General features: G+C 42.3%; 1 pseudogene across 1 annotated transcript; it reads right to left on the reverse strand.

Moving 5' to 3' along the window:
- Positions 1 to 6,671: 6,671 nt before the first annotated feature.
- Positions 6,672 to 26,226, reverse strand: LOC103716419 (uncharacterized; annotated as a pseudogene). Its single transcript, XR_016398465.1, has 6 exons — positions 26,140 to 26,226; positions 24,822 to 25,373; positions 9,978 to 10,081; positions 8,377 to 8,824; positions 7,792 to 8,241; positions 6,672 to 7,161 (listed from the first exon to the last, which is right to left on the reverse strand). The product of XR_016398465.1 is annotated as an uncharacterized LOC103716419 (transcript).
- Positions 26,227 to 27,268: the final 1,042 nt, after the last annotated feature.

Consider the following 27,268-nt stretch of genomic DNA (forward strand, 5'->3'; position numbering starts at 1 on the left):
CTCAAGATTGGCAACTTGGAAAGGCAAGCTGCTCTCCAGGTGAGGTAGACTCACTCTAATTAACTCGGTACTTATGCTTTACCGTCTTACTTTATGTCAGTTTTTAAGCTTCCAAAATGGGTGTTGAAAACAATTGATCTGATGCGACGAGCATTGTTATGGAAAGGAAGGGACACTATTGGGACACTGTGTGCAGGTCCGAGGAGCAGGGAGGATAATTGGGCATCAAGAACCTTGACCGCCAGATGAATCTTGCATTACTGGCTAAAAGAGCTTGGAAGTATACGCTTGGGTTTGAGACCTCCTGGTGGAAGCAAATCAGAAGTGCCAATTATATTAGGCGAATGTTTGGGATGAGAATTAAAAAATACTACAAGAAGTTCTCTTCTATTTGGAAGGACATCAGTAAGCATCATGGCGCCTTCTGGAATTGTTTATCCTTCAATTGGGGAATGGGCGTGACATCCGCTTTTGGGAGGATATCTGGGTAGGTCAAGTGCCACTTGCTTCGTTCTTTGATGACCTTTTCTCCAAAGCCTTTAAGCAGAAAAGTTCAGTTATCTCTCAGTGGCCTTGGAGGTCCCTTTACTTGGAATATTAAACTAAGAGGCCTATTATCTAGGGTGCAAGCGGAGCATTTGGAGGCCCTTCTGGATGTTCTTTCCCATGTCAGACCTTCGAGGGTTGCCGGTATACCGTATACCCACTTGGAAGCTCACTCAGAATGGTGTCTTTTCAGTTGATTTCTATTATAAGTTTATCAACAATGGCGGTCTCATTTGCCCATATAACAAAGTCATCTGGAAGGCTGCCATCCCAGAAAAGGTTAAGCTATTTCCTTGGCTTGACTTGCATGACAAACTCCACAATGGGGAGTTGTTGGCTAAGAAAGGTTGGCAAATAAGTCAAGGTTGTGTTCTTTGTGGCTTATTTATGTACCAAATGCCCCTTTGCTCGTAGTTTGTGGAATGCCATCAAAATTCAATTAAGACTGACAGGGTGGCCTTCAAACATGCATGATCTTTGGATTAAAGGCGAAGGAAATTTTGGCCTTCTATGAGGAAGGTGCATGGGAGACCAACTTTGTGCAGCTCTATGTTGAAAAATCTGTAAGGAAAGAAACGCAAGAATCTTCACCAAGAAGACCTCCTCCGTTTGTGCAACTCTTTAAAAAGCACTGCATACCTTCCATAATTGGCAGCACTTGTGTTCTAAGAAAAAAAAATATTGTCATGAGAGGCTATGGAACAGCCTTGTGACCTTGACGCACAACCCGACTGGCTAAAGTTTGCTAGCATCTTCTTATATCCTTTCTTTCTATTGTTCATAACCACCTCCTGGGCATAACTTCTTCTATTAATAAATAGGGGGAAGTTTCTTGCTACCTCCACTTTCTTTTCAAAAAAAACATACATGTAAACCTTAATATGTTTCTTTACAAAACTAAATTCATTTGCTTCTCATGGTTAACAAACAAATACGCATGGGAACAAACAACTTAGAAGTGGGGATATCCTTTGCTTATTCCATTTTCAGGCTGGACAATATTATCACCAAGGTTTATCAAGTACTATACATGCTAAGATATTAACACCTGCTACTATGCCGTTAATGTTTCATATTTTTGTTTGGTTGTAGTCGCAATCATCGTCGTTGTGATTACATTACTTCAAATTTCTCCAAGCATTTGCAAGCTCCTGTTGGATAATTCTTTTTCCCTGGTGCATTTTCTCCTCTTGGTAAGGTTTTCCCCTGTTTCTCGACAACCCACAAGAGAATGATGGCTAAGGGGTCATACTTTCTCCTGTCATCCATTATAAATTTAGATTCTTGTTGGGGTTTTAATGGTGCAAAGCATCAAAATCCTTTATTGGAAAATATGAAGTCTAATTAAAGCACTATTTGCTAAAAATCATATAGGTAAGGTCGCTTGATGGGGTTGGCTCGCTTGAAGTTATGGACGCTGGTGATCATCATCAACGTTGCCTTTGGTTGCAAGATATGGTGGTGGTGATGAGAGAGTAGTGAAGCCATCTAGAACTTAGGAAAGAGAAGAAGAGAGTAAGACGGGGGTCGCTCGATGGGATGGCGACACCGGTAGTCGGCTTGGTAACCATTGGTGGCGATGGCCTGGGCGAAAGCTTTCTAGAGATTGGGAAGAAGAAAGGATGAGAGGAAGCACGGGTCATGCTCAAAGGCTGTACTTGCCGCGGTGGTGATGCAATCGGGGGCAGAGGCGGCCCGTGAGATAGAGCTTGCGTAAGGTGGTGGCTGGATGTACGACATGGGTGGGAGAAGAAGAGGGGAAAAGCCCACGTAAATTTTTTTGGGAAACTTGCTCAGCGGTCCATTTATTGACCGAACTTTAACATTAAATCCCTGTTGACCGGTTGTTTAACAACCGGTCCATATATATTTTAACATTGCTTTATGGGACAAAAATGCCCCCGCCTCTCCCATTCCCACCGAAGAAGGAGAAGAAAAAGGCAGCCGCCGGCCACGGCCCACCCCCTCCCGCGCCTGCCGCCGGCCACAGCCCGCCCCCTCCCGCACCCGCTGCCCCCTTCCGCGCTGCCGGAAATACCTCCGCCCCCACGGTGGGGAGGTGCCAAAGAAGAGGAGCCGCTGCCCCCCCCCCCCCCGGTGGCCCCATCATGCGGCCGCCACCGTCCGACCCCCTTCCGTAGCTGCCGGCCTCGCGAGAGGAGAAGGAAGAAGAAAGAAGGAGAAGGGAAGAAGAGAAGAAAAAAAAAAGAAAAAGAAAAGAAAAAAAAGAAAATGAAAGAAAAAAAGAAAATAAAATAAAATAAAAATAAAAATAAAGTTAACTGTGTTCCTAGACAAGTTAACTGTGTTCACAGACAACTTAACTGTGTTCACAGACCTGGAGTCGACCCCTTAACAGCACGAATCGACCCCTGCTCACCTGGAGTCGACTCTCAGGCTTTCCTAGACAAGTTAACTGTGTTCACAAACAAGTTAACTGTGTTCCTAGACAAGTTAACTGTGTTCCTAGACAACTTAACTGTGTTCCCAGACAAGTTAACTGTGTTCCTAGACAACTTAACTGTGTTCCTAGACAACTTAACTGTGTTCCCAGACAAGTTAACTGTGTTCCCAAACAACTTAACTGTATTCCTAGACAAATTAACTGTGTTCCTAGACAAATTAACTGTGTTCCTAGACAAGTTAACTGTGTTCCCAAACAACTGAACTGTATTCTTAGATAATTGTGTTCCTAAACAACTTAACTGTGTTCACAGACAACTTAACTGTGTTCCTAGATAACTGTGTTCCTAGACAAGTTAACTGTGTTCCCAAACAATTTAACTGTGTTCCTAAACAACTGTGTTCCTAGACAAGTTAACTGTGTTCCTAGACAACTTAACTGTGTTCCCAGACAAGTTAACTGTGTTCCCAGACAAGTTAACTATGTTCCCAAACAACTTAACTGTGTTCCCAAACAACTTAACTGTGTTCCTAAACAACTGTGTTCCTAGACAAATTAACTGTGTTCCTAGACAAGTTAACTGTGTTCCCAAACAACTTAACTGTATTATTAGATAACTGTGTTCCTAAACAACTTAATTGTGTTCACAGACAACTTAACTGTGTTCCTAGACAACTGTGTTTCTAGACAAGTTAACTGTGTTCCCAAACAATTTAACTGTGTTCCTAAACAACTGTGTTCCTAGACAAATTAACTGTGTTCCCAGACAAGTTAACTGTGTTCCCAAACAAGTTAACTGTGTTCCCAAACAACTTAACTGTGTTCCTAGACAACTGTGTTCCTAGACAAATTAACTGTGTTCCTAGACAAGTTAACTGTGTTCCCAAACAACTTAACTATATTCTTAGATAACTGTGTTCCTAAACAACTTAACTGTGTTCACAGACAACTTAACTGTGTTCCTAGACAACTGTGTTCCTAGACAAGTTAACTGTGTTCCTAGACAAGTTAACTGTGTTCCCAAACAATTTAACTGTGTTCCTAAACAACTGTGTTCCTAGACAAGTTAACTGTGTTCCCAAACAACTTAACTGTATTCTTAGATAACTGTGTTCCTAAACAACTTAACTGTGTTCACAGATAACTTAACTGTGTTCCTAGACAACTGTGTTCCTAGACAAGTTAACTGTGTTCCTAGACAAGTTAACTGTGTTCCCAAACAATTTAACTGTGTTCCTAAACAACTGTGTTCCTAGACAAATTAACTGTGTTTCTAGACAACTTAACTGTGTTTCCAGACAAGTTAACTGTGTTCTCAAACAATTTAACTGTGTTCCTAAACAACTGTGTTCCTAGACAAATTAACTGTGTTCCTAGACAACTTAACTGTGTTTCCAGACAAGTTAACTGTGTTCCCAAATAACTTAACTGTGTTCCTAAACAACTGTGTTCCTAGACAACTTAACTGTGTTCACAGACAACTTAACTATGTTCCTAGACAAGTTAACTGTGTTCCTAGACAAGTTAACTGTGTTCACAGACAACTTAACTGTGTTCACAGACCTGGGGTCGACCCCTGCTCACATGGAGTCGACTCTCTCAGGCTTTCCAGAGAGTTGTTTTTCTGCCTGATTTCAGGGGTCGACTCCAGCTCTTTAGGGGTCGACCCCAGGTCTTCAGGGGTCGACCCCAGCTCTTTAGGGGTCGACCCCAGCTCGACCCCAGCTCAGCATAAGTCTACAATAATTTTCTAATAACACTTAACTGTGTGCACAGTCGAAATAACTGTGTTCTGGGGTAGAATAAGTATGTTCCGGGATGATTTAAATATGTTCCAAGCTTATTTAACTTTATTTTTATGTTTTCCTTTTTTTTCTTCTTTTTTTTTTTCTTTTTTTTTTCTCTTCTTCTTTCTTCTTTTTTCTCCTTTCGCGAGCTGGCGGCACACAGTTAAGTTGTCTGCGAACACAGTTAACAGGACTGTGCACACAGTTAAGTGTTCTTAGAAAATTATTGTAGAAGTGAGCGAGTCGACCCAAGATTCTCACGAGTCGACCCCGGCAGAGCAGGAGTCGACCCCAGTTCAAACTTTTTCTTTTCTTTTTCTTTTTTTTCTTCTCTTCTTCCCTTCTTCTTCTTTCTTCTCTTCCCGCGAGGCCGGCGGCGCCGGAAAGGAGCTGGGCCACGGCGGACGCTGGAGGAGGGCGGGCCGTGGCCGGCGACAGCCGCAGGACGCGGGACGGCGCCCTTCTTCCTCTTCTTCGGCACCTTCCCACCATGGGGGCAGGGGCGGAGGCATTCCCGGCGGCGCGGCCGCGGGAGGGGGCTCGGGAGGAGGCGAGCCGGGCCGGCGGCGACCGCGGGAGGGGGCAGGCCGCGGTTGGCAGCAGCCGCGGCTGGGAGATTACAGTTTGGAAAGTCTCTGAAATTCTTCTTCTTCGGAAGGATGGGAGATCATGAGGGAAGGGGCATTTTCGGTATCTTATTTCAAAATAAAAGGGGCTCAGGGACCGGGAATTACAGTTTGGAAAGTTTCTGGACCGGTTGTTTTAGATTTAATTAACAAGGACTTTTTGTTACAGTGGAGTCTTTAGAGGGATGGGAAAGTCAATTACCCATTTTTTTTTTTTTGGCCCCTCACGAGCCATGCATCAAGATTCTAAAAATCACGGACACGGTGTTTTATAGAGAGCCCCCTCTATAATGCATCATAAAGGGCTCCCAATACAATTTTTATTCCAGTTCACAGCATTATCTACCTTCATATAACTCTTATAAAATCTAAACAGTATAAAAATCCAAATGGTAATAAATGATAGCATCGATATGTCTTCAACTTTGTTTTTTCAAGCAGTAACATCCTAAATTTGATGAATTGCATCTCAAACTATTAGCAATCAGCTCTTAAACCTAAAGTTTATAACTTAGAAGTCTTACTAGCTCAACTAAAATAGTTATAGTTGCCGTGCCGTGCATAATGTTCTATAACAGATAAATCGGTATCGAGCTGAGACCCAGGATGTGTCAAATCCTGATACATGGACATAAATATGCCAACGTACCTTGTGTATCCTAATCATTTTCAGTTCTATTGTTCAACCACTGATGAGGTAGTATCAACCATTTTCTCAAAATTGTGGAAGGGCAGCGAAAACTCTTTTTTTCTGAAAAATATTATTAGTGAGATTTTGTGTTTCTATTGTTGTAGGCCTCTTCCAATTTGTTCCAACCTGGGGACGGTTCCTTGTCATAGGTAATTCTTTTACTATGTCTAAAGAAGCCTTTGACATAAAATAAAAACCTCTTCACTCAAATTGTTATGAATTTTTTGTTAATACTTATTATGATAGTTGATGAACTTGCGGAACCAACTTATTCCTTTCCTCCTCCTCAGTTTTCACTCAACCTTAGGAGGTTTTTACTGCTGAACTAATTACAAAATATTAGCATCTCTGCAGTCAATACTTGGTACACCCTGCTTCGGGGATAGATGTCTTTTATCAAATTATGAAGAGAACATCAAACTCTATTCACATAAAATGGTCACAATTTTCTAGATGTCAGAAGAAACATCACGTATGTCACCTTACATTGTGTTCTATGTATCTTGTAATTGAGTTTAGCGAGTCTCTTCTTCTAACTAAATGAGAGAGAGAGAGAGAGAGAGAGAGAGAGAGAGAGAGAGAGAGAATGTAGAAGGGTAACTCTGTAATCTACCAGACCATTTGTTGTTCTTTTCATATGAAAAGGTTAGGTTTCGACCAGGTGACAAAGTTACATAGAACTGGAGCTATGGGAATATTTCCCATGTTCCTTTTGCCACCCACCTCAACCTCAATGCTCTCACTTACCCATTATGGCTTCTGGGGCTCTAACCACCATGCACCTCTAAAAAAACCAATCCTCCTCTTCTTGGGCCTGGTCTTAATTTCCGTCCCTTCATGTTGCTCCTACTCCAAGGAAATCTATGAACGGTTGTGAGATGGTCGCTTCAAAGTGGCTGCTCTCTCTGTTCTCCTCGGATGATGATGACTCAATAGCTGAGACACGGGATGCAGCCATGGCTGTGGAAGCTGAATAGTGTGATGCATGGCTTGACTGTTGCACTGCCACCATAAAAGGAGGGTGGTGGTTAAAACATATGGAGTCATCCCTTGGCCAATCCCAGGAGCTGCTGCTATGGAAATTGGCCTTGTCATGACCCTCCTTACCTGCAGCCATATCAAGCATACATTGAAGTTGTGCAAATAGAGGAAAAGAGGACCTATTCAACTTTCACATAGTTAAAGAATAAGTTCTCCTTGTTGGTTTGGACTTTGGTATGGAGTTAGACCAGTTTTATCATGGTTTTTGATATGGAGAGACTATTCTCGTACTTTTTTTTGCCCCTTCTTGTTTCTTTTTATAGTAATTTCCTACACATGTTAACCCTGCTGCTGAAAAGAAACGTGACTTCTTGATCTTGTGGACGCTGAAGTACAGCTTCTGTAGAAGTTTGCCTTGCTTTGCCTTGCTTGAATTCCTGGTGGGTTCTAGCTTTGTTCCACACTTCCCATTTCACGCAAGCTTTAATGGGAGCTGGGTCATGGAAGAGGAAAATATGTACTGAACTAGTTGTCCAGATCATTAAAGCTAGCCATTTGGAAAGCAAAGAGAGAAAAAAGAAAGGGCTTTTAAGTAACAGTGGAACCAATGCCACAGGTGAGACATTGAAAAGAGTTTAATGGAACAAATGCATCAGAGTACCAGAACTAGGTAGTAGATATAGCAGCTTTTTCGTAGAAGAAGAGGAGGAGGAGGAGGAGGAGGAGGAGGAGGAAAATGGGACAGCAGGGACAAACCAGAAAGGAAATTAAAAGGTGTTTGCTGGGTATAAAAGCCATTGTGACTTGAGACTGAATCCCCTGCACCAAGTGTCATGTGATGTAAGCCAGTGGAGCCATTGATGGCAGCAGGAAATTTGAAGGAGGGAGATGGACAGTGACCAAACACACAGACTTCTGCTGTAGTTGTAGTTGCTGCACCTTCCTCCAGTCCCCTTTGGACAGCATGGCTCAGTTTCCTCCTCCTATAAGCATTGGACTGCTCCCTATACTTCCTAGCCATGATCACATGCCAATGGTTCTTGATAGCATTGTCAGTCCTCCCTGGGAAAAGCCTTGCAATCATGGCCCATTTGTTCCCATACAGTCTGTGAGCAGCCATCAGCTTCTCCTCCTCCTCCTCACTAAAAGCCCTCCTGTTGATCCTGGGGTCCAGCTGGTTGAACCACCGCAGCCTACAGCTCTTCCCTTCAAACCCACAAACCAAAGAAAATGTATATCAAACAAACTAAAGCCAATCAAAAGGTCTAAATGCTTCTAGCTTCAAGCCAGCAGAACAATATTATAATGGGGAAAAAAATGAAAACGTTTTTTTCGCTTTACCTGATCTACCCTCAAGCTTCTCTGCTATGAGATTCCAGTTCTGAGGACCATAGATAGCCACAAGCTCTCTGAGCTTTGAGTCCTCTGCAGGCCTCCAATGGCCTCGGTTACAGAGCTTTGACTGACCGCAGTCAACAGTCTCCTTCCCACCTTGTGCGCTCTCATTGGTCTTCTCTCCATCTGGCCTCTCTTCTCTGATGGCATTGGGCTCCTCCTCTCCGGAGCCATCACTGCCATCAAAACACCTGCGCCCCACCTCACTTCTTTGCATAAATTTGAAGGTCCAAGAGGCCTTCTCGGAGTTCTTGGTGCAGTGATAGCTCCCCACCGAAGTGGTAGGGATGATGGAGAGGGAGCCTAAGTCAGCGAACACCCCTATGGAAGAGGAAGGAGAGGAGGAGTAGCTCCTAAAGCCACAGCTGGTTTCCATGCCCTCACTTCCACCACGCTGTTGCAAGGCCATTAAGAGAGACAAGCAGTGGAGGGAGAGAAGGAGACGGAAAGAGATGGTAGCTAGGAAAGTAGAGGTTAGATCAGGGAGAGGATCGGGGTTGAGTGGGAGAAATATTAGAAAGAGCACAGTGTCCTTAACAGGAATCCACACAACTCCTTGCTTTCAGGTTTTCACCACTCCGACTGGCCCAGCTGTCACCCTTTCACTTCTTTAACACCCCGGACTCTCTCCCTACCACACGTGTGGATGCTATCTCAACACATGTGTGAGATGCAAGTACTCTCTCTCTCCCTCTCCCTCCCCCTCCTCAGACCAATTAATGGTTGTCCCTCTCTCCCTTGACAAAATAAACTCTGCTGTGCTGCCTGTTTTTGCGTGAGCCCTGCAGGAGCATAAGAGGCACCTCCCTTTTTCAGCGGCAGGAAATCGAGCTTTGACACAACTCCTGTGTCCAACCCCAGCCCCTGTAACTCTTACACATGGCTGGCGCTCGCACGCTCGCTCGCTCGATCGGTCTCTCTCTCTCTCTCACACACACACGCACGCACTCACACGGTCTTTTAACTAGAGAGGGTAGTTAACCTGGTTTCAGCTGACCACCTGAAGTAGACTGGACAAAGAAAAGAAACCCATAAAAAGAATGGCATTGAAAATGTTCTGAACTAATAGGAACAATTCAAAGGGAACATCAATGGTTCCAAGTTGGATTAATATCCATTTCTTCCGTTTTATTCCAAAGGTTCTTTCTTTCTTTTCCTCTTGCGCGAGTTTGAGTGCGACTTTGAGGCCTTACTTATACCAAATCCACTTCCTAGATTTCTGCAGCCAGTCATGAGAGAGCTTCCGTTTTCAGTCAAAGCCACCTTTTAATCAGTTAAATAACTTGTTCCTGAAAATTCCCACTGCTTATTCCAGACTTCCAATTGAGTCCCTAGCAATTTTCCAACTGTTCCTGAGGTTAGCTTTCGCTAAAACTCCTTCGTGTATGTGCCTCTCATCCCTGCCAACTCCAAACAAGAGTACACACAAGAGAAAACCCGATACAAGGGTCTACAAATTTCTATAAGAGGAATGTTCTGGCCTGCACTACCATGCCTTGAGACGCAGCCCCCCATTTCAAAAGGAAAGCCCAGACGCCACTGTTTACCCTGTGGGCAACCCTGTGGCAGACGTTTTCATTCAATGAGGCGTACGCCACGGTGCAGTAGGAATGTACTGTACACTGCAGGGGAAGGTAGGAGAACTGAGGAGCTGCAGTCAAAAACCAAAAAAAAAACAGCTTTAAACAAGGATTGATATGGAGAACAACCAAACTAAACGTGTGTGGGGACTGACTGCGAGCCCTTGTGATAGGGCATCAACAGGGCAAATGACAATCCTTAGCCTAGCCCATGAATGGCCATCTTGCTGCTGTGGTTCCAGCTAGTCTGTTAGTAGCTTGCACCCACTCAAAAGTCTGAGACCATGGGGTCGTGATTGAATGCAGCCACATGTATAACTTGTGCTTCAGTAAGGTCCTAATTTGCGCTGAGATGCAAAGCATTTAAAGTTGACTGGTAATTAGTCATGCTAGGCAAGAAACACATACAAGAGAAAATGTCCCAGGCTAGCAATTTGGACAGAGTACTGGGTGGACCCGTATCTTACCAGCTACAGAAAGGTGACAAACGAGTTTATGAGGAGGATGCTAGTATTTTAAGTCTAGAGAGAAGCCAAACAACTTTTGAATCATCCATTGAAATCCTCTTGTGATTTCTGGGTAGGATGGATGTAATGGTTGTTCAGTAGTTTGTGCAAACACCTTGTTTCTACTTGAAGAAGTTAGCAAACCTCCTAAAAAGGCATCTCATAATGCGTTTAAGTGCTTGTAGATTAATCCAGAAATGATGCTATTTACAGTTTGGTGAGATCAATATTTTTTTTTAAGGTAAAAGAGAGCAATATCAATGCAAAGCGTTGCTCCGTATGTTCAACATCAGATTATACTTATTAATTGATCTAGGAGGATTATCAGATCCCAGAAGGACCACTTTAATCACTATGAGTAAAGCTGGTCAAAATTCAGAAGCAAGATCCGCCATATCAGAAAGCCGAATTATATACCAAACTTCCGGAAGCCATAACTTGGCCATACGACATCCAAAAGCATTGCTCCATCTGTTCAATATCATATTATACTTATTAATTGATCTAGGAGGATTATCAGATCCCATAAGGACCACTTTGACCGCTATGAGTAAGGCTAGACAAGATCCAGAAGCGAGATCTAGCATATCAGGAAGCCAAATTATATACCAAACTTTTAAAAGCCATAACTTGGTTATACGACATCCGGTTATAATGTTTTTTTGTTAAGTTGGGTATTTTTTTGAGATTTACCGTGTGGCACTGCGCCATAAGGGGTGTCATACAGCTAGCAATTAGGTCCAAATTCTATTTTTTGAACTCCTAAATGAACCCAATCATTTTTTTTTTTCCAGAAAGATTTTGATCAAGAGTATCTCTCATTCTAGAAAAAATTAGATGAAGAGACAACATGCAAAGTTGATGTAAGAGTCGTGATCTACCCCTTATAAAATTTTAGCTATTTCGTATTTATTAAATCGGAAGAAAAATTCAACCCAAATTGTACAAAGATGGACCTTATTATTATAAGTAAAGGTTATTGACTTCAGTTTTTGAATCATCAATGAAAGAAAAAGAAATCTAAATCTTACTTTTGCCAATGTTTTTTTTTTTGAGAGAGAGAGAGAGATTCGAATTAAGAGGGTTGAGATTTTTTTTTCCCCAACCGGTTTATTAATCCTTCTTTGGCATCATTTAAATCAAGGACACATCACGCGTCACTGCAACCTTTCTTTGTTTCTTCTACGCTTTCGAGATGATGCCGTAAGTTTCTCCCTCCTTGTTTAATTCCTTAAACAAAAAGCTGATCCCCTCTCCTTAATAGCAAAAACTATTACCTCCATAACGCATGATCACTTTATTATGTAATTCTACTGAAATTACATAACAAAGTCAACATCAGAATATTCACGCTCCACTAAAGTAGTAGGGTGGTTTGCAATAGTTTCATATACATTCTGGAATCAAGATTGTGTCTTGGCTACGCCTCCCTTTGGAGTATTAAAAATAAATCAGCTTTGTGATTAGAGACCATTCTGGACATATGCTTAGAGCTAGTGGCAAATCATTGCCTCCCTTTTCAGTTCCTTATGTGTCACACCCCCGCCTGCGCGGAGCACGTGAGGCACCTAGTGCCCACATGGGGGCGACATGAGGAGGGACCGCAGGACTCTCCTGCCAGATATTGTCCGGTTCCGGAGCTTCAAGCAAGCGTCCTTCACCCCTCTCCGGTTTTATTTTCCTCCCAAAACGCGTCTGCAGGATTAGAAGACACCCGCCTCATATACCCAGGCTCTGGAACGAGTCTTTCTAATGTGGGATTATTGGGCCTCACACCCTTTCCACCATCGGACAATAGCCGTCCTCGGTTCTGATACCAAATATCACGCCCCCGCCTGCGCGGAGCACGTGAGGCACCCAGTGCCCGCATGGGGGCTACATGAGGAGGGACCGCGGAGCTCCCCTGCCAAATATTGTCCGGTTCCGGGGCTTCACGCAAGCGTCCTTCATCGCTCCCCAGTTTTGTTTTCCTTCCAAAATGCGTCTGCAGGATTAGGAGACACCCGCCTCATATGCCCAGGCTCTGGAACGAGTCTTTCCAATGTGAGACTATTGGGCCTCATATTATGCAGAATTGGTGGCTGCTTGGTTGGAATTTTACATTGCCGTGGTTGAATTTAGGGCACAACAAGTATGGTTAGAACGTGATTCTCTAACAGTGCTTAAGTGGATTACTAACTCTCATATTAGCAGGCATCAACAATCTCCCTTGCTGAAAGTATTCTATCTTGGAAAGCAATCAGGAAACCAAGCAGCGGATTACATGGCGAATCGGGTGCTGATAGGTGAGATTAAGGCTGCAAATGGATCGGATTGACCCGTGACCTAACCCGACCCACCCCGCTTAGACACAACCTGACCCGTTTTGGAGGATCTGAATCTGTAAAATTATTTAGATTCGTGGGTTGCAACCTGCGGAGTGCAAATACAAGTTATAAAGCCATAGATGGGTTGACCTGAACCGGACCAAAATTTTTTTACCTGATCTGAATGATCTATCAGGTCAAAAATTGCCACAGTGGACCCGACCCGACCCGACCCAACCCAGTTGCAGCCCTAGGAGAGATTGACCTTTATACAAGCAATTGTTTATCTCCCGCTTTAATATCTATTCTTCAAGCTGATGGGTTATCTCAGAAGGTGATGTATATATGTTCTAATGAAGATGGTTTGGGCTTAGTTCAATCACTATTAGTAATTTTGATATGTTGGTTCACTTGTAAGTCTTCACACTTCGATGTAGATATCACCATATATGGCACTCTCATTGAAAGATGTAGCAGGGCTGCAGCAACTATTGTCAGATCGTATACCTCAGGTTGCTGCAGAACATATATTGCTGTATGTATCATCAGCCGGTCTACATGCTACTGCTTATCTTCTGGAATCGGGCTATCTCAAACTCTCCACAAAGGGTCAGTGTTTGGTGGTTTGGTTGTCAAGGATGCACCGTTTATGTACCTGTAGTTATGTACTTTGTTGACTTCCTTGCATATATGTAATCCAGCGAAAAGCTCATTGTTGTAACAAAAAAGAAGCTAATTGGCCTTCGCATTCGAATTTTGATGAACGAACGAACGAGGCAGAGTTCTACAAACTCATGTATTCATGCGTTTGAATTAGTGTTGTTTAAAATTTATAGAAGACTACTTACCATAAAACATGGCTCGACAAGGGTGAATTGTTGTTTAGATGACAACAACGCATGCTCACATATTGCACAAACGGCAAGCCTTTGTTAGGGGAACACCCATATTTTATTCCACGCCATGGAGGAGCGGGGAGAAAAGATATCAATTAAGTCCCTGTGCCACAATGGTCATTGCGGTCCCTGAGACAATAATAACAACCTATGACTCAAAATAAGTTGCTATGCGCTTCCAAAGACAAGTGCTAAAGGTTGCTTCTTTTATGATCTCTTCCGAAAAATCTCTTTCACTAGATGTGAGGACTATTGCAGGCGTGTATTTAGTCCCATATCAGTCATTCACTGCGTAGATCTTGGGTACTTCTACATAATCAAGAAACTCAAATAATACCTTCTGGCTAGTCTTTTTGGGTGAGGTTCTGGATTGTTATCAATGATATCAGAACGAACTCAGCCCATAGCTTATGTAGACTAGGAGATACTGCAGCTCGGGTTCATGAAGGCTGATCATGGGTCGATCGTGGTATTTGTGATTAGTTTTGAATGGATTTAGATCCTTAGCCTAAAGAGTATGCGAGAACCCATGCGAGCATGTGTTTCGTCTCATATTGATTTAAAAAAAAAGATGTTGGGGAAGACTAAGCCTTTTTATATGAGGCGTTTTTATATGAGGTTCTGGGTTGTTACACTAGAAGCCTAACATGAAATCTTACTCGTATCCACCGGTGCAAACATGTCCCATCCCCTACGACCAACTGACGGAGAGACAGAGTGGCGACTGATGATAGAATCCTGTGCATGCATGATATGTGAATACCGTTTATGCAAATTTGGGGGTGGTACCGTGCTTATAGGTGTTAACTATGAAGGTAGCACACTAAAAGGACAAAAGTCCCGAGTCATTGATACTATGCCCAAGATGGAGTAATGAAGTACTTGGGAAAGAAACCATGCGGAAGGAGGAGGAAATTTTCATGAGAGGATCCATGAGTGCTCGTTCGGCACACTTGGCTCATATTGCAAATTAAATTGCTTGGACTTCAGGTTACATGCCAACTAATACCAAGACACGATTCTAAATATGGCTCATTGGATGCAGCACTTGAGTTAAACATCCTCTGCACTCTCTGAAAAAGAAATCACTTTATACACGTCCTAGAAATATGAGAATTCAAAAGATGTGAAGTTCGGAGTTGTTTAGACTCATTTAGCCAGTAAAAAAACAGCAAATGAAGCTTACAACTCCATTAAATGTAGATACAATAACATAATTGAAATTAGGCGAGAACTTAAAAATAATTTGAATCATTGTCCTTTGTTCCGTGACCAGAACTAGATACCAACCTAAGTCGTTGCTCGGAAAGCTTCATGTAGAGTCCAAGCCATTAATCACCGTATGCTTATAGCTACATTTTGGCTGATATAATAGTCTAATGATTTTGATGTATAAATGTTTTTTTTGGATTCTATCCAAGTTTTTCCACTATTCCATGTCACCATTTATTATGCTTTAAATCAAAGTGGGTCATGTGGTACAGAACGGGGGACATGGCTTTCCTAAGGCTCTTATAGGTCCACTAAATCGGGACATGCATGTCATTGTTCCTTCCAAAGATCTAAAAACATGGTACCCTAATGTGTTTCCATTTAAAACTAAATAAATACATCCGAAGAACCAAAGAAGACTGAGATAACTTGGTCTCTCATTCACAAATAGTGCAGCTTTTTTTTTTTTTTTTTTTTTTTTTTTGCGTTAAGGAAGGTGGATCATACCTGACGAGTACGGATACACCCAATAAAATCAAAAAACAAAATACCTTGGAATGACACGGGCAGCTTCTCATCTCTAGCCCATAGGGTACTACCAGAGTGACTGGCTACATAATCAGCCACCCAATCTGCAGTCTCATTGACTTCACAAAAAACATGCTTGGCCTGGAAGGCCCCTCCGTCCCTCACCAATGCCCAGATGTCTCGGAGCAAAGAGTGGACACAACCATTACCCCTTGGGCCTCCCCAGATCCAGCTGATGACCGTGGCCGAGTCTCCCTCTAGGATAATGGAACTGGCCCGTAAAACACACCGGGCATGACGGAGGCTCGCCCAAGCGGCCCTCAGCTCCGCACTCGGAACTGAAATATCGAAGAGTTGCTTGCCCCCTATAGCCATGACCATGGAAGACGAGTCCCGAATAATAAAACTCGTACAGCCGCGCGTACCTCCGTCCAAGACAGACCCATTAAAGTTGATCTTGAGGAAATCCGGGGGTGGGAGCTCTAAGGTGAAAAACACCGTACGGGATGCTGCCGAAGCAAAATGGGAACCCCAGATGTCCTGAGCTGTCAAGGTCTTTGACATGTATGACATGGCACTCAATGGGATTTAAGATTAGACCTCATGGCCATTTCCAAGGAAACAAATCAACTACATGTTATATTTGAGTCATGACTCATCCTTCCTTCTTCCCGCAGGGGCGGATACCTGGTGTCAGAACAGGGAGACCGGTGACCAAAACCTACTACTTGGTGGTAGGAGGCTCTCACTCTCGCTTCCCTTTCTCCATGCTAAAGCAATCTTGTGAGTTCCAGTAGGAAGACAATTTGAAAGATCCTATAGAGAAGGCTAGCAATTAAAGAGGGATGGTAGGAGCTGCCACAGCGTCTGGTTGGTGATTCGGGTGGTCAGTTCTCATGTCAATATCGTCATGTCACCAACCAAATATTTGCCAGCTCGTAGATCTCTACTTTTTGAAGTCCCTTAGTTTAATAGATGTTCATCAGCCCGTGCGTTCGCGGAAAAACTTTGTGAACGCTGTGCTCAAAGAAAACTAGCCGAACGTAAGAATATGTTATGAACGATGATGATATAACAACAGCCTAAGCGACTCAAGTGACAGTCGACAACCCTCATAGAGCAAGATTCGTTGTCAAGGGTTATCCAATGAAGACTCTTTGTTTTAGCATTATCAAAAGAGTAGTTTTTTTTCTTTTTCTTTTTTTTTTTTTTTTTTTTTTGTTCTTAGGGCAAGACCTCTACATTTACCACAGTAAAAACAAGAAGACTGAAGGACAACCGGATACAATGTGGTAATACTACAAATATGATTATTATTACCAACAACAAGTGTGTTCTTACAATAATAGATTTTTAAACCTTAAAAGTTCTTTTCTAGTAGTAACGGAAGTATCTAATTCCTAAGCCCCAGAAGCAATCCCTTGTAACAAAAACCTCTCTCTTTGCCTTTTAGAACCTCATCCTATTTTTGTAGGTTTAGATAAGAGCAACAAGACAAAATATTGGACCAGTATTGATGTAATGGTGAAGGTCCTCTCCTACTATTTTAACAAGTTAGCAAAATGCTTACCAGCTGAATTAGAACAGCAGTAAATAATGTCAATGGAAGCCCTTGATTCACCATCAGCTTATTCATGAAACAGATCCCACTCAATGGCTATGGTGCAAGAGTGATATGATAATCTTTCAACAAGTCCTTGCCCTATTCTCAAATATATTCAGCAAGAGCATCACCAACGATTCCAAGGATATATTGGGAAAATTTCCAATATCAAGGACTGAGTAGAACACGTACTAAAGTTTGAACATGAAACTGGCCTGTAGCCTAGTTAGACACACTCCAATACATATAATGCACCTAGATTTCTTCATATTGAAATGTTCTCGGTTGAAGAATTGAGGGGTGCAATGGAACTTCATTCCAGTTGAAGCCATTACAAGGGTCTTAGTTGATCATCACTAAATCCCTTGAACACTTTAGAGGGTCAGTATCTGATAAATAAATCCCTTACATGAATGTGAATAGGTTCTGTACAATGGCCAACTTGCTAGAAATGAATGGAACGGATGAACTGCGGCAGGAGGACCCAACAGCAGAGTAGGTGTGAAGGACATGCCTAAGATGACCAGGCCTAGAATTTAAAAAAAAAAAAAAATCAGTTGATGGAAACTTAGGGTGGTCAGAGTTCAGGTTAGGGTACAGAGAGCAGTTTGCCCTCTGGAGACCTGCTTCAGGCCGTGGCATGCGTAGGTGGTGATGCCTTGATAAAGTCCACCACGACTGCGAGCTGGGACAAGCCATGGGTCCAGAATCTCTCTCTCTCTCTCTTCTACATTTACGGAGAGCTTCAGGGAGGAGGAGGACCACCAGATGGAGTTCATACTTATCCAAGAGATAGGTCCTACAAAAAATTCTGTAAAACTAGATTTTCGGATATGAAATGTTATAATACAATATAAAAGTTGTAGTTAAAATGTCTCGAGTCCATATTATTTTGTCTAGTACCTTCTCTGAAGTATTCTCAGACTACTATTGTTTCTACTTTTCATCGGCAGATAGAAAATAGAGTAGAAGATGAAAGGTTTTGGGTTTACGATTATGGTGTCAACAATATGTAGTATATTGGTAATATCTCCATGGGTTGGTACAAATGCTTACATTTGACAAGAGTTATGACAAACACTAGGGCTGCCACTCTAACCCAGATACCTGGTGTTCGACCCAATCCATGGTATGGGCTCAAAGTCAGATCCTGTCACGATCCCTAATGATATTAAATCTAAGCTCTGATACCATTCTGTCACGATCCCCAATGATCTTAAACATAAGTTCTGATACCATTCTATCATACCCCGAACCCAACACCTGGGTCGGCTAGAAGATGAAAAGATTTTGGGTTTACGATTGTGGTGTCAACAATATGTAGTCTATTGGTAATATCTCCATGGGTTGGTACAAATGCTTACATTTGACAAGAGTTGTGACAAACACTAGGGCTGCCACTCTAACCCAGACAGTTGGTGTTCGACCCAATCCATGGTATGGGCCCAATCCATGGTATGGGCTCAAAGTTAGATCCTGTTACGATCCCTAATGATATTAAATCTAAGCTCTAATACCATTCTGTCACGATCCCCAATGATCTTAAACATAAGCTCTGATACCATTCTATCATACCCTGAACCCAACACCTGGGTCGGCTATGTGACATGGTCGCATACTCCCCAGGGCAAAGCCCTAGAGAATATGCAAGGCTTGAAAATCTATTACAACCTTAATATCATTGAATAATAATGAACTCAATTCATAACAATTAACAAAACTAGCACAACTACAAAATTTAATCATATAACCAGTATATGTGATGGTCTATCTACTCAGGTGAAATCACCCATGATCTCAATTATAGCCAAGTACCAAGTGACTTGCAACTTTGAAAGGAAAAGGAAACAGGCAGTGTGAACTTTCCAACCCAGTAAGAATCCTCACACATCCACACCAACACCATAATAATATAAGTTTGAAAATTGCAAGAAATCGTTGCACACATCATGAAATCACAAACTGACTATCAGTAATACTCAAATAATCAGTACAAATATGTACATCAAATATCAATAAAAATCCAACCACTCAAGAGTGATATATCATACAATATCTCATAAATCTTCAATAGTATTTTCAATACTTTTCATTCCATTCCTTTTAACTTGATTCGGATCCAAGATCAATTATCTTTTCGACTTTGGGCCAAATTTCGGTCAAGTTTTCTGTCCGTGATGGGCTATCAATAGGTGTCACGTTTCTAGTCCGTGATAGGGCAACTGATAGTATCACATTTTTAGCTTGCAATGGGGCCTTCGATGAGATCATATTTTCAACCTGTGATGAGTCAACCGATAATAACGAAATCAGCCCAAAGTCCTTATTCATTCAATCAAATTCACATTCACACATCAATTCCTTTTTTTATTTCTAGCTTTAGACTAACCACGATCACGTTTCCCACTTGTGACAGGACAATTAATAAGTATCACATTTCCAGCTGTGACTGGGCAATTAATATAACATGGTTAGTATAGAGTACCACACCATTAGTCCGATTATGTAAGTGTAAATTATACTCATATATGCATCAATCATACTATCAATCACAAGCATACATAATCAAAATATGGTTTAATACAGAAACCATCATAAAGAAATTCTTGCATCTTACTTATCTTGATCATTAACATATCATACATATGCATACAAAATATCTATAATCATAAAGGCGAGTGTACAAGAATTCTTACCTCTTTGCTGACAACCCAGACGGACTAATCATCTGCCTACACCACGATCTACGAACCAGAATGCACATAACTCTACTCAATGTCCTCTTGCTCAGAAGATTATTTTTCTATAAAACCAAATCAACATCAAAAATCATCTGAGATATCTGACAACCCAGAACCCTCTACAGGTCTACTAAAGGGTCCACCATCACGTAGTAACCTCAAACTACCATCAAATCCTTTTAACCAAAAATTTTTCCAGATCAACTAGAGAGAGAAAAACAACAAGATAGAGAGAGAACTCAACCCAAAAATTTGGGACCCCTCATACGGTCGTATAATGCCGACTTGGAATCCTTCCTATGGCTACATAACGCCGACCCAAGACCAATACTGGCTCAAACCTTCTGGTCACATAACACTAACCGGGACCCCCAAGACCAATACTGGCTCAAACCTTCTGATCACATAACACTAACCGGGACCCCCTCTAAGGGTCAACCCGACTTCACAAAATATCTAGACCTGTCATTGGTCCACTAAAACATGTAGACAAAGAACGAGTAAAGAGAGAAACTGATAAAGAGAGAGAAACAGAAAGAGAGAAAAACTATAGAGAGGAGAGAGAAAATAAGTGAAGAAGAGAGAACCGTGAGGTGCTCTCTCTCTCTCTCTCTCTCTCTCTCCATCTCGAATGGAGGGAAGCTGCCTAAGCAGTCACCGGTGAGCCACGTCCCTCGGTGGCGTCCGACAGCAGGCCAATGATGGCGAGCCACGCCCGGTGGTGGTCAGCCAAACAAGAGAAAAGAACAAAAATAGGGGAGACCTTGCTTGCGATCAATCCGATGATTCGTCGGCCAGATTCAAAGGAGAAATGGTGGCCCAACAACCAAAAGAAAGAGGAGAGAGACCAACCACCACGACACACCTTCGGCGAGCTCTTTCGGTTAGATCGACGACGAAATCTCCGAACATATCCCATGGTAATAAACTCAAAATCCTCTCATCAAATCGGCGGGGAACTCGGGTGATCAATGTGAGGCTCGAAGGAGGGGTGAGGCCCTTAAATAGACATGGAGGCTAGGGTTTCCCTAGCCTCTGATGGAGTCAAAGGGAGCCGGAGTCGGTCTCCTCTTCCGACGCACTTTGTTTTTTTCTTCATTTCATTTGGCCCAAAAGACTGGGCCAATCAAGGGGACCATACCTTGTTTACTGGGTCTCAGAGATCCATTGGATCATGTCTGAGTTCGAAATGTTTAGACTTGAATCAACCAAACCCTAACTTTTACCTAGTCTATTTATATATAATATTAGTTCTATTTTCATAACCTTTGATTTCTCAACTCTTGGCACATGAAGTTTGTTCGATGATTTAATAGGATAGAAAGAATGAAAGTAATTGCATGCTAGAATATTTGTAGATGTTTGTACTTTGACTTCTAAATAAAGTGTATCTTTTTAATTTTTTATCAACCATTGTTATATGAATAACTATCAAGTACTCCTTGATCATGTTTTAATGTTTGAAGCATGTACTTGTGTTTCATTGATAATTCTCAAAGAACGTACAATTTGATACCTAATACGAACCTAGATTTAATTACCTGAACCAGACCCAAGCACCTGATGAGTTCAAAAATATGTTTATTACCTGAAACCAGACCAATCCATTAATGGAACAGGCATGCAACAAAATTTAGATCCTAAACCTCAATGAATTTGGGTCTGGGTTTACTAAAACTCAGATCCAACCAAAGCCCCTAGCATCCTTGGTAAACTTGATACGTTATCTCTTGAAAGGTATAGATAATAAAGTCCTATGGACGCCACTTTTCTCTGGTACATGAAAAAGGAATCGCAGTGGAAGAGAGTTAATCAACAGAAGCTCTTACCATCTGTTAGCCGATATTCAGAAGATTATTGCATCCTTGGAGATCTTCGAAGTTAAACATATCTTTCAAGAAGCAAATAATGCGGTGAACTGGGTGCCATCTTTTGTGGCCAACTATTCAGGCTATGCGATTCGGGACTCTTCTGCTTCTACCCTACGCCTCTCCATGATATTTTGTTCTTGGATTCCTCTAATATATTCTCAGACTGTGCAACTCTGCCACTTAAAAGAAAAAAAAAAACAGAAGAAGAAGAAGAAGAAGCTCTTACCATCTCAACAGCTAAGATCACTACCTTACGAAAAATTTAATACAAACACCTTAAATAAATTCAACATCTTGACATTACCATTTGTTTTCAGTATATACCCATTCCCCAGTCCCATCGTAAGAACTATACTGCCCTCTAGCCCATGCTAGTGCATTCCTTAGTCCAGATCATGACCTTGACCAAGATCACTGAAAAAGAATTGACAGTAGTTATCATTATCAAGTTTGCTATATGTTCCTGAGATGTCTCAACCATAATGTAGGAGTGTACCCACAACACATCTATGATGCTATGGAGAAACAGAGTTAAGGGTGAGCTGGTATTTTAAATGTTTTGCTTCTCCGGGCTCTCTGTGCAAGACAGCACCTTTTCCAACCGGAAACAGATTGTCCTCAACTGCGGATTCTTCCTCCCACCAAATCTTTGCCCAGGAGATAGGTAGGGAATAAAACAAATGAATCCTTCATAGGAAACAGGAATTGTGACAAGTAATTACGCCCATGGTTTGGTCCTCGTGAAGCCTAACAAAAGATCGTAAGCATAAACAAAGGATATTTTCAGTCTGAAATATTAATTCACTGCTATCTGCAGCATGCTCCTGCACCAATCCATGAATTCAATTGATATCAACCATCGACTGGAAGAGTGCAGACACCGAATAATTTGGATATGCATAAGAACAGTCATGGGGCATAAAAAACAATGAGATCAAACTGAAGATCATATAGGGTTGACATCATCCATTGGGTCCTTTGAGGCTCAGTCTTGACTACACTATTTTAGGGGACCTATGGATTTAGAGATTGTGCCCAGTCTTGACTACAGGGAAAGTTACTGCAACGGTTGAGATTTTCCAGCAGTGTCCTCTAGTGATCATGACAAACCTATAAGTCCTTTCCAGCCCCTATAGTATCTTCACCTCTATATTAATATTTACTGTTTAAGTTCTATAAGAATAAAGAAAAACTTGCAGAGCAAGAACTAGATGAAATGATAGAAGATAAAGTGATGAATTTGATATGATGTTCACAAAGGAAGTTGTATTCAAAATTGAAAGGAAGCTCCCAAACTGGTATTTTTTTTAATTATTCTGCGGAGTTAGGAGTGACACCATGAGAACTTCCAGTGACTTCAACAAAAGAACTCTCTCAGTTTCATAAGCATCACCATAAAATTCCTTATCCTCAAAGGAAAGAAAGTCTCTAAGCACCATGCTAGTACATGCACACATCAATAAAAAGAAAAGGTGACAATATGGTATCTAAATCTGAATGAACATGCACGTATCTACCGCAAGATCATTGCTGTAAGTATCAGGGATCAAATGAATGGCAACAAAGAGTTGCTCTTCCTAATTCAATAAAAATAAGGATTAATATAATGAATAGTCATTTCAGAGAAAATATAAGATAGGTCTATGGCAACAACCCTGCTACCATTATATGTTTGCTTCCAATCACATATTATAAAAAAATTCAACCTGATTATTCAGAGGATTCGGTCATACGTTGCATAGATAATCTTTCACTATTAGACTGTCCTCTTGTTGGACCTATTCCACTTGCAGTCCACTTTTTACTTATAGACAACTATGAGCATGTTGGTGCAGATGCAATATGCAAATGAGGGCAAGGCAGGCATTTTTTGCAAGGTTACCTTTGGAAAACCTATACCTATGTAAGTTAGGAATATATGTGGTTCATCATGGAAAAGTGGAGTTCAGGGACAATAAATTAGGTTACAAAATTTCAATTATGGGCACAGGATCTGTAAGGAAATCACAACCTCCCTTCTTATTCACGGTTGTGATGAAATTTTAGTAGATTTTATTTGTGAATTAGCTGGTTGATCAAATTAAGGGTTTCAAGATCGCTAGGGCGATGTGTTTTAATGCTTCTTCAAATTTTCAATGACACCCCTTTTACCTGGCAAATACCCTTAAGGGTCCAAATATAAACAACCTTACTGTATGGATGCAATCATCACCAAACATCTTACAAAATACCCATAATTTCCTTGGAGAAACATGGTTCTGTTATTAATATCTACTTAAGCTACTCTGCGAAAGCAAATGATGTAAATCATTACAAGACAGGGCACAATGGAGCTAACCTGAATAGATATCTATCCAAATGCCTAAACCGTAGGACGACCCTCTGAACAGAAATTCTCAATGCACTTAAAATCACCAAAACCAAAGTGAGATAAAGGCCTACCAAACCAATCTATGAACAGAAGAAGATAAGGGGCATCTTCCACATAAAGCTTAAAGATGAAACTTTTACTTGACCCATCGAAATCATTCTCTAAATCCATGGCGTTTGCCTCTTACGTGGGAGGAAATAGAGTCATTCTTACCATTGTTGGGAAACAAATTACTGCCAGAGAGTTTTGACCCAGTCAAGGAAGTCTCGTAACCTATGAAAAATGTAAAATTCGGCCCCTATGTCTCATAATTGGTCTTCCTTCTCTCTTTCTTCTTCCTCTCCTCCTATTCCTCTTCAAATTGGTAAATTGCAATAATCTGTATACATCAAAATGCTGGGAGGATGAACTTCGAGGGACCCCTAAAGAGTAGCATTATATGCATTTGATAAACCATTCATGCTCTTATTTCTCTACCAACACTTGTATTATTGGAAGGCAAAAAAGATCATTATTAATTACAATAAGAAGGACACTGGAACAATTCAATTAGATATAAGCACATATGCAACATTCTCTTACCTTATATATTTTAAAATCAAATAAGCTCACATCATTATGAGCTACAACTTCTCGCCGACAGGCGTCAGCCGCGTGTCCACCAACCGTTGCCTGAACTCTCCAGCACTGACCTTCAGCATCTCGGACAGCGGCATTGAGAACCCGTTCTCCACCAAAATCTGATGCCGGGGCTTCATCTACCCACCCCTCCAGTCTAAATGAAATACTGCCGGAATTCCTTCAGCTCCGATAGCTCCCTCCCCATCTCTCCCTCCAAAAGTTCCGCCTTTGGGCGGAAATTGTTCACGATGCGGAACGTCAACAGCCCCAGCGACCTCAAGACCATCTTTTTAGTCTCTCTGTGGAGACACCCCAGCCTCTGGAGGCAATCCAGCCTAGGGATGAGCGTGCCATCGACGCTGGACACCGGGAGCACGGTGGTGTGACAGTTGATCCGGTGTTGCCCGACGAAGCCGAGCCGTCGGAGGATGTAGAGGGCGGGCTCAAGACGCTGGAGAAGAGAAGGCCCGGGCAGCGGAGGCCGGCGGCGGGACCAAGGAGAAAGTCGAAGACGGGGCGGAGGTCGGCGGCGGGGCCGGAGGTAAAGAATTGGGGGTACATGGAGAAGATGCGGCCGGAGTCGGCAGGGCGGAGGCCGAAGGAGGCGAGGAAGTCGGCGACCGAGAGGAGGGAGGAGAGGTGGGCAGCTCGGAGAGCGGGGTTGAGGGAGAGGGCCTTGAAGGAGTCGACGTCGAGCTCGTGCTCGAGCTAAAGGAGCTTCTCGCGGAAGCGGAGGCCGGCGTCGCCGCCACCGCCGCGGCCGGCCGAGGAAGAGGAGGAGGAGACGGCAGGGGAGAAAGGCCGGAGAGGAGTGAAACCGGTCCTAGGGTTAGGATTTGGGTAATCGTGTTGATGGGGTTCAGGGGGAGAGGGCAGAGGAGGGAGCTGTAGACGAAGAGCCATCTCGTTTCCGTGGGAATGGTGGACCGTCAGTGACGGCGACCAAGTTACCGTTGTGGACTCGTCATGTGATCCGACGATCCTGTCCGTTGAATGGATGGATCGTGTGAATCAAAATCTTTGCTCACTGGGCCCTTCAGGCCTGATTTGGTGGCACAAACTTTATTTGGCCTGAAATCAGAAGGGTGTAGCAGCTTCCCAATTTGGGATTAATGAAATGTAGGAGTAGTTTTGGCATTCAAATTTTTCCCATCTTTGGAAGAATTCCATGAAGATATTAAGATGGTCATGCTTGATCATATTCCTCTTGACAGATCAACTGGTTCCAGAAGTTCCTCTTACCAGACTTAGTTAAAACCGGCTAACCGAATCAGTTGTAACAGTTTACAGCTCAACTGAATTCGATCTTGATCCCTATATAAGGGAATGTAGTAATCCCAGAAGTTGACGATGAATAGAATGAAACTCTTCTCTCTTTGAAACTTCTCTCTGAAACTTTCCCAGGCATTGTTCACTGTAGCACAGAAGCTCTTTATGGTATCAGAGCAGGTTACTTTCCTCATCAAATTCCCACCCTCTTCCTTCCCAACTGTCGCTTGAAGCTCTCAAGAACTGATCTTCGAGACAGGGCAATCCGATTTTCAATCAAGAAGTGGTTCATATCATCTCCTTGCTGCTGTTAAATCAATGAAGAGCTGGAGCTTCACCACAACATATGTCTTCAGGTTCATTCACCCTGGAGGTAGTTCTACCAGAACTTGAAGAACAAAACGTCCCAGAATCAATGGATACTACGAGAACAAGAGATGATACAAGGGAATCTGAGGATTTTGTTATACCGTCCAAACTGAAATTCCTGATCTCTCAAATAAATTCCCTTGTTCCCACCCAGCTCACCGCAGATAATTTTCTCACCTGGAAATCTCAGATCATCCGATTGTTCAAAGCGAGCGGGTACCATGATTTTCTCGACGGCCCCTCATCCTCAACCTCAGGTATTTCAGCTGACCCTGAACACTGGTTGTTTCTTGATCAGTTCTTGGCATCAGCTCTACAATCAACTATCTCTCCATCAATTCTACCATTTGTCATAAATCTGGCACACACGCATCAGATCTGGTCTGTTTTAGAACGTCGGTTGAATTCAGTATCAAGATCTCATGTAATTCAACTAAAGAACGAGCTCCACAACATCAAGAAAAATGACAAATCCATGCAACAATACTTGAATCATGTTAGGAATATCGTCACTGCTCTTGCCTCTGCCGGATCTAAGCCTGATACCGAGGATATCCTACTGCATATCCTGAACGGTTTACCTTCATCGTATGATTCATTTGCCACGGCTGTTAGAGTCAGAAGCTCTTCAATTGATCTGGATGAGTTATATGCCCTTCTTAGCAGTGAGGAAATCCAAATAGCCAAGGACAAGCAGTCGACTAATATTGACACAAATCTGGCACTTCTTTCTCTCCGTGGGAGAGGAAGAGGCCGATTCACTCCTGTTAGCAAGGAGTTTTACTTCAGAGGCCGTGGTCGAGGTCGATCCGGAAACTGGTTCCAGTCAGGCCGTGGCAGAGATCCTAGAAGTTTACCAGAATGTCAAATTTGTTTTAAGCGAGGTCACATGGCAATAAATTGCTGGCACAGACTGGATTCAAATTTTTCAACTGAATCATCTCGTTCCTCATTCAGTCAGAAGG

This window comes from Phoenix dactylifera, chromosome 15 (genome assembly GCF_051530095.1).
Source record: "Phoenix dactylifera cultivar Ajwa chromosome 15, Ajwa_hap1_PhDact_Kaust_v1.1, whole genome shotgun sequence".
NCBI lineage: Eukaryota > Viridiplantae > Streptophyta > Magnoliopsida > Arecales > Arecaceae > Phoenix > Phoenix dactylifera.